The sequence below is a fragment of the Xenopus laevis genome, chromosome 5S, assembly GCF_017654675.1.
Source record: "Xenopus laevis strain J_2021 chromosome 5S, Xenopus_laevis_v10.1, whole genome shotgun sequence".
Lineage (NCBI taxonomy): Eukaryota > Metazoa > Chordata > Amphibia > Anura > Pipidae > Xenopus > Xenopus laevis.
The window spans coordinates 119,166,412-119,177,082 of record NC_054380.1 but is presented as its reverse complement, the minus strand read 5'-3'; the positions used below and the strand labels follow the sequence as shown (position 1 = coordinate 119,177,082).

The window sequence follows — 10,671 nt, the reverse complement described above, 5'->3', positions numbered from 1 at the left end:
TTCAGGTGACGGGTCCCCTTTAAGGAAATGTCTGATCCTAATACCCTGGTAAGGGAGTATAATCACATACTATCCTCAACCATTGGCTCGTTTGCCCCTTTACAGGCTAAGCATACAAGTGCTCTGAACCCACAACCCTGGCTGAATTCACAAACCAGATTCTTACGCTCTTGTACAAGATCTGCTGAACATATGTGGAAGAAATTCCATACGCAAGCAGACTTTATTCACTATAAACTTCTATTGTCCTGCCTCAATTCTGCCTTGTCAAAGGCCAAGCAAGATCACTACAGTACCCTTATAAATAATCACAAAGCCAACCCACAATTCCTGTTTTCTCTGTTCAATACTCTTCTCCATCCCTCATCAACAGTATCAGTCAACCAGAAACACTTTCCTCAGGACTTTGCTGATTTCTTTAAAGACAAAGTAGAGTCCATCCACAATCAGATCCCTACCTCTACTAATGTAAACCAGCTCCTCCTTCCTAAGCCCCCTTCTGCATGTCTTAATTTCTTCCCTCCGGTAACAATGTCTGAAGTCTCCAAGCTTCTCTTGTCCTCCCCACTCACAACTTTCCCCCTTGACCCTATGCCTTCTTCTCTGCTCTAACACTGTGTTGCAGAGCTTACACCACTACTTACTCACATCTTCAATTCTTCTCTAGCTGGAACCTGGAACCTTCCCTTCTCCTTCCAAACAGGCCTGTGTAAAGCCTATTCTTAAAAAGGCCACGCTTGGCCCATCCTGTCTATCAAATTACCATCCTGTCTCCCTTCTACCACTTGCCTCTAAACTCCTAGAGCGTATTGTGTTCTCCTGTATTACTAACTTTCTACACACCCATGATCTGTTGGACCCTCTGCAATCTGGTTTCCAGCCTGGTCACTCTACTGAGACTGCTTTGTGCAGAGTTACAAACGATCTTCAGGTTGCCAAATCCAAAGGTCACTTCTCCATCCTTCTCCTCCTTGACCTATCATTTGCATTTGATACAGTTGATCACTCTCTCCTGATGCATATTCTCTATTCACTTGGCATCCGTAACCAGGCTGCATCTCGGCTCTCTTCTTACTTTCTAACCGATCATTCACTGTCTCCTATGATAACAAAACCTGATCTCCAGTTCCACTTAATGTGGGGTTGCCACAAGGCTCTGTACTTGGTTCGCTGTTGTTCTCCCTGTACACTCTGTCTTTGGAGATCTCATCCGTTCATTTGGCTTTAATTATCAACTGTATGCTGATGATACCCAAATATATTTATCCACCCCTTCATTAACAGCTGAAACAGAGGCTCAAATCTCTAACTGCCTCCTGGCTATCTCAAATTGGATGAACCAGCGCCACCTCAAACGCAACCTAACAAAAACTGAACTAATCATCTTTCCACCTAAGCCTGGTCCTACTCCCCTATTTACTATCTCTATTGATGGCATGCTCATTAATCCTTTCAACTCAGCTCTCTGTCTGGGGGTAATCTTTGACTCCTCTCTCTCCTTCTCTGATCATATTAACACCACTGTCAAAACCTGTTACTTTTTCTTACGCAATATTGCCAAAATCCGTCCCTTCCTTTCACCTGCTACGGCCAAGACGCTCATGCATGCTCTCATCCTATCCCGACTAGATTACTGTAACCTTCTACTAACTGGCCTCCCTAACTCCCATCTCTCCCCTCTACAGTCTGAATTAAACACTGCTGCCAGAATTATCCTCCTCTCATCCAAAAGGGTACAGGCCCCTCCGCTGCTGAAGTCCTTATCATGGCTTCCTATAAAACAAAGAATAACTTATAAACTCCTCCTCATAACCTTCAAAGCCCTTCATTCCTCTGCACCTAACTACCTCTCATCTCTTGTTTCTCTATATGTTCCTGCCTGAAACCTCAGCTCCTCTCAGAGCAACCGTTTGGTTGTACCCCCCACTACTACTGCTGTTTCCCGTATCAAACCCCTTTTCTCTTGCGACTCCTTACATTTGGAATGCCATTCCTGAATCTTAGGAGAGAATCCTCCTTCAGTGTTATTAAAATGAAACTCAAAGACTACCTCTGGGAGCACCTGGATAACACCTGAACTGGGAACTGGCACTTATATAACAGTGTAACAAACTGTAACCCACAGCACCTTAATACCCCTCTGAATTGTGTCTGTATGTTACCCTCCCATTTAGACTGTAAGCCCTACGGGGTAGGGTCCTCTAGCCTTTTGTTTCCTTGACACTGAGCACTTAATCTGCATTGTAATTATATTTTTTATTTATGTGAATTGTATTTCTAATAATGCACTTATTGTTACTTTTTATTCTAATGACCCCTTGTTTGTTACTACTAATTTATTGTTTTGCTGTACAGTGCTTTGCCCTGAAGGAGCGCTTTACAAATAAAAAAATTTATATACATACATACCACATGTAGAAGCACACAGCCCCACAAAGAATTAAATACAGCAGTACATCTGTGGACATCTACAGTTTATAGGGGGTTTTTCACCCAAAAAAAATAACTTTTAGTATGATGCAGAGAATGATATTATGAGGCAATTTGCAATTGGTTTTCATTTTTTATTAGTTGCAAATTTGGGGTTATTTAGCTTTTTATTCAGCAGCTCTTCAGTTTGCAGTTTCAGAAATCTGGAAATCTGGTCCCCTAGCAACCACGCATTGATTTAAAAAAGAGACTGGAATATGAAAAGAAGTGGCCTGAATAGAAATATGAGTAATAAAAAGTAGCAATAACAATTAATTTTTAGCCTTATGGAGCATTTGTTTTATAGATCGGTCCAGTGACCCCCCCATCTGCAACTGGAAAGAGTCAGAAGGAGAAGGCAAATTATTCAAAAACACTAAAAAAAGAAAATTAGAATTAGAGACTTTATAACACACTAGAAGTTAACATGAAGGTGAACCAACCCTTTACGGTTTTAATCAAACAGAGTTTGTAGCTATGCTGGAGTGGGGCAAAACACTCCCCCAGATTTAAAGGGAATGGAAATTGCCAACAGTTGGCTAGTATTGTTACAGGCCCTAATGGTGCTGCATTTTGGAGGAATAAGCTCCTGTTACTTTAAATAGTGACTTCCTCTGTCAGTATGGGGAGGGGGAGATTGTGCCAGACCCCCTGCTGTAAACTGGTTTGTTCACTATGTAGATCCAGTGGGGTTGGGGGCTGGGTAATGTTTAGAGTTGCCACCTGGCTGGTCAAAATGATGCTTGATGCCATTGTTATTAATAGGAAAAAAAGGGCAAGAATATAGGAAGGCCGGTATTTTTTTCCAGATCAGGTAGCAACACTTGTAATGTTCTCCTATCTTGATTGATAGGGGAACTACGAGAAGAACGTTTTTTTGGATGGATTTTCCTTATAAAACAAATGGGGGGCAGTTTAATGTCATTTGTACAGCAGTTCCCACATCCCATACAGGAACCAATCCAAGCAGGAATAATCAGCCTATCACGGCCCAGCTTTTCATGCACTACAATACTAAGGATCCCACCTGGCTGTCAGGCATAAGGGAAGGAAAACTCTGGTGCAACAAAGCTGGAGGGCTCCAGAATACAGCAGGAATACACAGGCCTCACATAATACAGAGGACTGTTCCTTTTATGTGACCCAGTGTCAACAACAGTAAAATCCAAGCTGCAGCCTTCCTGAGTGCAGCCGCCTGTGAAATAAGCAGTAAGTATCCAGCTACGTTCCATAGTTAATCTACTAATGTTGCTCAGTAACCAGAGCCGGCTGCCTCCCTGCAACTGTCACCCTTCACCTGCTGGAGTCAGTTCCACCCAGTGCCAGGGCCCCTGCAGTGCTGCTTTTTTGGAGGCCCCAGAACAGGCACAGAGACTTCTTTGTGATATTTTGGGTATGGACACGGAGCAACATTACCCAGGGGCACATGCAGTGAAGTTACTACAGATACTCTGCGGGGCTGCCATAGTGCATATCATTAGTCATACAGTTACGTGATTCACTGCCAGGTCTGGATTCACAATACATATACCTAAAATGTGCAAAATTCCCGCTGGAATAAATACATGATCCTCCATGCAGTAAAGAGGAACTTAATGTTTAGCATGATGATTTAGGAATGATAACAACTGCCTGAATTGAACTGATCTTTATTTGTTGATTTTTTTTCCTGCCTTTTTCCTGTTGTGTTTGCCAGTCTGAAAACGAGTGATCACTACACTGTTGTAGTGACAGAACTGTAACTCCCAGGAGGACTCGTGGCTTTTAATACTCTCCAGACATCACCTGCTCAGTGTAAGTGCAGTTCCCCAGGCTCCTTATTGTGCCTTGGCTTGCGACACGATCAGACTCATTATCTGTTTGTTTAGTGCAATGTTATAATGATGTAAACACAAGGCCTGATTGTGCTAATGAGCAAAGCTATCACTGCGGCCATGAAAATATAATAAACTATGCACTTGCTCAGATCATGATTACAATTAAAGGAGTTGATCACCTTTGAGTTAAATTTAGTATGATGCAGAGAGTTATATCACAATTTGCATTCAGTTTTCATTTTTTATTATTTGTGGATTTTGAGTTATTTAGCTTTTTATTCAGCAGCTCTCTGGTTTGCAATTTCAGCATTCTGGTTGCTACTGTCCAAGCCTTAATGCAACCATACATTGATCTGAATAAGAGACTGGAATATGAATAGGAGAGGCAGGGCCGCCATTAGAAATCACGGGGCCCAGTAAAAAAAATTTTTTGGGGCCCCACCCATCTCAGCCACCAAGCCCCACTTCAGATTCCGTCCACCGCACACCACAGTTAAAAGACTACACAGACATCAGCGCTAAAAATTGTAACAACCCCCCACACACGTTATTATAAGCCATTGATGGTCAGGGCTCCCCAATAATTTAAAAAAAAACTGTGGCGCCAGGGCCCCCCCTTAAAAGTTTTTTTTTAAAAAAAATTGGCCCCCCTACAAGTTAGAAAAAAAATTGGTGAGCAGGGCCCCCCTATAAGTTAAAAAAGAAAACATTGGCACCAGGGCCCCCCCATAAATGTTTTATAAAAATCATTGGTGGTCAGAGCCACCCCCATAAGTTAAAAAAAAGTTGGCGCCTGGGCCCCCACTTACATGTTAAAAAAAAACATATTGGGTCTCCAGAGAATATTTTTTTAAAAAAACATTAGTGGCAGGGACCTATAGATGATTTAAATAATACATTGGTGGCTAGGGGGTTTAATAAAATAAAAAACACAGATTGGTGTTTAGTAGAACTGAACTTGGGACTTCAGGACTTCAACTGCTTTCATGACTTCGGGTTTTCTTCGCGGCTTCAGGACTTCAAGTTTGGCTCTTTTCGTGACTTTGGCTCTTTTTACGGCTTAGGGACTTTAAATTTGGCTCTTTTCTTTGCTTCAGGTCTTTTCGCAGCTTCGCAGTTCGGGACTTCGACTATTCGGGACTTCGGCGGTTCAGGACTTCAGAAGAGGAGGCATGGCTTTGGCGCTGTCAAGGGGGCTATTTCGAAAAGTGCAGCACAGCTGGGCCCCCTTTTAGGCCCGGGCCCGGTACAGTACCCCCTGTGCCCCCCTGATGGCGTCCCTGAGGAGAGGTTTAATGGGGCCAGTGATCCCCATTTGGAAGCTGGAAAGAGTCAGAAGAAGAAGGAAAATAATTCAAAAACTATACATTGCTTAGAATTAGACATTCTATAACATGTTAAAAGTTAAAGGAAAACTATACCCCCAAAACGAATACTTAAGCAACAGATAGTTTATATCATATTAAGTGGCAAATTAAAGAATCTTACCAAACTGGAATATATATTTAAGTAAATATTGCCCTTTTACATCTCTTGCTTTGAACCACTATTTTGAAGTGTTGGAGCAAAAGACAGAACTCTGTCTGTTAATTGGCTCATGTGACCTAACAAGTATAGTTTGTTGGTATGTTTGTGTGCACCGTGAATCATACGGTCCCGGGGGCAGCTCTTATTTTTTAAAATGGCAGTTTTCTGTTTATGATTACCGAATGGCACAGACTACCAGAAAAGTATATTATTATGAAAATGGTTTATTTACATGAAGCAGGGTTTTACATATTAGCTGTTTTATGCTATTTATTTTTATAGAGACCTACATTGTTTGGGGGGGTATAGTTTTCCTTTAACTTAAAGGTGAGCCACCAGCCTGAAAAAATTACATCTCTGTGAGTGCTCCCACTAGTGGTAGAAACTTCAGTGCCCCTAGTATATATGAGGGGTAGGGACCAACTGCACAGTTAGGGGGTTATTTACTAAAGTCCGATTTCTTTCTAGTTGGATGTTTTAAAAGGGGAAACACCGTTCTTTTGTGGGAAAAAAAACCTTGAATCTATCGAGATTTATTATACCCCGATGCTGCAAAAAGTGAAAATAAAAAAATACTCCATCTCAAACCTGCCATGTAGAATTCAAGATATCATGATTTGCGCTGGGTTTCGTACAATAATCCGAATAAATAAAAAAAAGGTACAATTCTGAGTTTTTCACGATTTTATCAAGCCTTTTCTCGCACCAGATTTTATCGAGTTAATTTATTGATAAATCAGCTAAAATTGTGGATGGGAGTTTGGTCGAAGTTGTTTAAATAAAATGCTGAGAAAAATTCGGTTTTTAACAAATAACCCACAAAATGTTTCCTTTGTAGGATGGGAGAGCTTCTAGTAGTCTAACCAGGTATGAAGTCAAATTAGTATTTACTCTGCAATGTAAGGGGTGTGTTCTATAGCAGGGGTTTCAGTAGAATAAAATAATGACTACTTTTCAATTGGCTTATATTTTTCTTTATATATATATATATATATATATATATATATATATATATATATATATATATATATATATATATATATATATATATATAAAAACTCGTAGGAATTCCGCACACCATTACTGAAAACAACTGACCCGAGTGCTACTCACAAAAATGTAGTTAAATGCAGATCTTGGATGTGTGAGTGCACATCAGGAGCCTTTAGACAAAAGATATTTAGTTAAAAATAAAAACTTATATCAGAACATTTTAAAAATTGGCCAACGTTTCGGTCTCCATCTAAGACCTTTGTCAAGACCCAATATATCTATAGTATAGTACTATATATAGTATTTGAATTATTTGCCGCCTTCTGACTCTTTCAAGTTTTAAAAAAGGGGTCATTGACGGCATAAAAGAATACTCTTCAAGGCTACAAGAGTAGTTGTTATTGAGTATTTTTATTGATGCTTTTTATTATTCACCTTTCTATTCAGGCTCTCCCCTATTCATATTCCAGTCTTTTATTCAAATCAATGCATGGTTGTTAGGGTAAGACCCTAGCAACCAGATTGTTAAAAACTGCAAACGGAAAACTGCCAAAAAATTACTCAAAAGCCACGCATAATAAACAATGACAACCAATTGCAAATTGTTTGAGAAAACTACTACATAATACTAAAAATTAATTTACAGATTAATAACCCCTTGAATGCTTCTCATCATCAGGTCATCAGATTCCTGTGCGTATATATGTGTACACTTAATTATTTCTCCCTGATATTACATTTTCCAGATTTCAAACCATTTTTCTAGTCCCTGAAATGTGAAATGTGGGTTCTACATTATAGCGACGCAGAGCTACATTGAATGCAGGAATACAGCAGTTTACTGCTTCCATCTAGTGGAATGTTGGTAATATTACACAATGTATTTTGCCTAAAGAAGTTAAATTCTATGTTACACTTAAATGGGTTATTCGCCTTCCAAACACTTTTTTTTCAGTTCAGTTGTTTCCAGATTGTTCACCAGAAATAAAGACTTCTTTTCAATTACTTTCAATTTTTTATTTTTTACAGTTTTTCCAAAATCTACATTTAGGGGCCCATTCACTAAGTTCGAGTGAAGGAATAGAATAAAAAATAGCAAGGGACCTAGTACAGAGCCCTGTGGTACTCCACTAACAACACTGGTCCAATTAGAAAAGGTTCCATTTACCACCACTCTTTGTAGTCTATCTTTTAGCCAGTTCTCTATCCAGGTACAAATACTATGTTCCAGGCCAACATTCCTTAATTTAACCAGTAACCTTCTGTGTGGCACTGTATCAATTGCTTTAGCAAAGTCTAAGTAAATCACATCCACTGCCATCCCAGAATCGAGGTCCCTGCTCACCTTCTCATAAAAAGAAATTAAGATAGTCTGGCAAGATCTATTACACATAAAACCATGCTGGAGCACATTCATAGTATTATGATTTGCTATGAAGTCCAGTATCTTATCCTTTATTAACCCTTCAAAAAGCTTTCCTACCACAGACGTCAGACTAACTGGCCTATAGTTTTGAGGCTGGGAACGGGATCCCTCATAAGAGTATAGTCTCTTTTTGGCAGTTTATTTTAACTTGCAACAGTTATAAAAATAAATGGCCCACTTAATGGGCTTCTAATTAACACAAGTTAGTTTCCTAACTAATCAGGAGGAGGCCTACTGCCTGGAGATCCTAAGCCTGTTCCCATAATTCTGGGAACAAACGTCAGTGAAGTCCAGGCTACTTTACACCCTTCAGTGACTGGGAAAGGAGCCTCTATAAACACTGATAACAGTTCAAAGATTGCATGCAACAGCTTTACAGTTACCTACAAGTATGGATTGTTACGCCATGTTGCTGGCCAAACTGTTGAGCTCCCTCTGGGCTCCATTAGGACTGTGAGAGCGCTAACTGATGTTAAACCAGAGATTATGCAAGGCTACAGATGTGTGCTGGTTGAAAGTCCCCCAGAGGCTGTGGCCCTAAATGGATGGCAAGTTGTTCCGGAGAGGAAGGAGCGGGGAAAGAAAATACCCCTACTTGTTCAAGTGACTGTTCAAAATCTTTCTCCATATGCTGTGGTAATCCGACTTAAACAGGAGTTGGCATACTGTCCATGACATTTATGACTTTGTTGATGTTCAGTCCACTCTCATATCTGCTTCTGTGTCAAACTTGCCATTTGATTTTGGGGATTCCCCTGTTTCTGAGGAGTGGAAGCAGAGGCTGAGTAATGGTTAACTGTCACGTAGACAAGTCTTTTCAACAGATGAAATGGATGTAGGGTGTGCTAAGAGTACACAGCACACCATCCGCTTATCCAACCCCACTCCATTTAGGAACAGCCGAGGAGAGTCCCTCCTAAGGACCGAGACTCTGGAAGCCCTTAATGGTAGCAAATGGTTCACTGTTATGGACCTACGCTCTGGTTATTATCAGGTGCCTATGGCACCTGAGGATCAGGACAAGACTGCATTTATATGCCCCTTAGGATTTTATCAGTTTACCAGGATGCCCCAAGGTATTTTTGGGGTCCCAGCTACCTTTCAAAGACTTATGGAGAAGGTGGTGGGGGACATGTCGTCCCAAGAGTGCCTGGTGTATCTGAATGATATCACTGTGTTTGGAACTACTCTAGAGGAGCACGAGCAGCGATTGATGAATGTGATTGACCGGTTAATAGTTGAAGTACTGGAACTGTCAATCGACAAATTTAAGTTTTGCCACTCCTCAGTAACCTATGTAGGCCATGTGGTCTCTGCAGAAGGGATAGGAATGGATCCTGCCAAGATAGAAGTGTTGGCAACCTGGCCCAAACCCCAAAATGTCAGTGAGCTGAGATCATTTCTCGGGTTTGTGGTTACTACAGGCGGTTTGTAGAGGGATATTCAAGAGTGGCTCACCCTTTAAATGAATTGCTGAGGCTTGCTAATGTGCATGGCGATGAGACAAAAAGAGCTGCTAAAACCCCTTTTGGTGATAGACGGGGTTCAGCCTGTGAGGAGGCTTTGTTCTGTTAAAGAAAATGCTGACAGAAGCTCCTGTATTGGCTTATGCTGACCCTTACAGGCCATATATCCTCCATGTTGATGCCAATAATGAAGGATTGGGAGGTGTCCTTCACCAGAAATACCCAGAAGGACTGCGGCCAGTGGCCTATATTAGTAGGAGTCTGACACCCAGTGAAAAGAATTATCCTGTACATAAACTGGAATTCTTGGCTCTCAAGTGGGCCCTTGCAGGCAAGTTGCATGACTTCTTGCATGGAGTAGAGTTTTAAGCAAGAACAGATAATAATCCTCTTACATATATTTTGACTACTGCTAAACTTGATGCCACAGGACACCGGTGGTTAGCGGCACTGTCAAACTACTCTTTCACCCTCAAGTACAAACCAGGGCCTAAGAATATCAGAGCCAATGCCCTCTCTGGACGACTGGGCCTGCCTGCCCTGGAAGATGATGGGGAGTGCGAGGAGATACCTAGCCCAGGTATGAAGGCCTAATGTGCTACAGCTGCTGTAGTGGATGACAATGTGGCCTTTTCTGAATTGAGAGTTGTGGATTCTGTTGGTGGAGGGCCGGAGTCTGTACCACTTATGTACTTTTATCCAGTTGACCTAGTGGGTGAAGACTCTAAGTTCATCAGTCATAAGGACATGGTTCAAAGCCAGAAAACTGATCCTGTGATAGGGCCCCTGTGGAGAGCTGTTAATAACAGAAATCCTGCTTTGCTCAAGAAGAGTTTGCCAGGAGGGGATGAATTTTTCCAGCGTGACTGGGTGAAGTTCTGTGTGGAACAAGGACTGTTATACCGGGTGATACAATATCATAATCACCCTGGGAGGTGGCAATTAGTGTTGCCCCATAAGTTCAGGATCATGG

General features: G+C 41.2%; 1 long non-coding RNA gene across 1 annotated transcript; it reads left to right on the top strand.

The window, feature by feature from the left end:
- The first annotated feature begins 3,177 nt into the window (after nucleotides 1-3,177).
- LOC108717594 lies at nucleotides 3,178-5,709 on the top strand. The gene is made up of 3 exons (XR_001935869.2): nucleotides 3,178-3,678; nucleotides 4,166-4,263; nucleotides 5,384-5,709. It is a non-coding gene; the product is annotated as an uncharacterized LOC108717594 (long non-coding RNA).
- The last annotated feature ends 4,962 nt before the right edge of the window (nucleotides 5,710-10,671 follow it).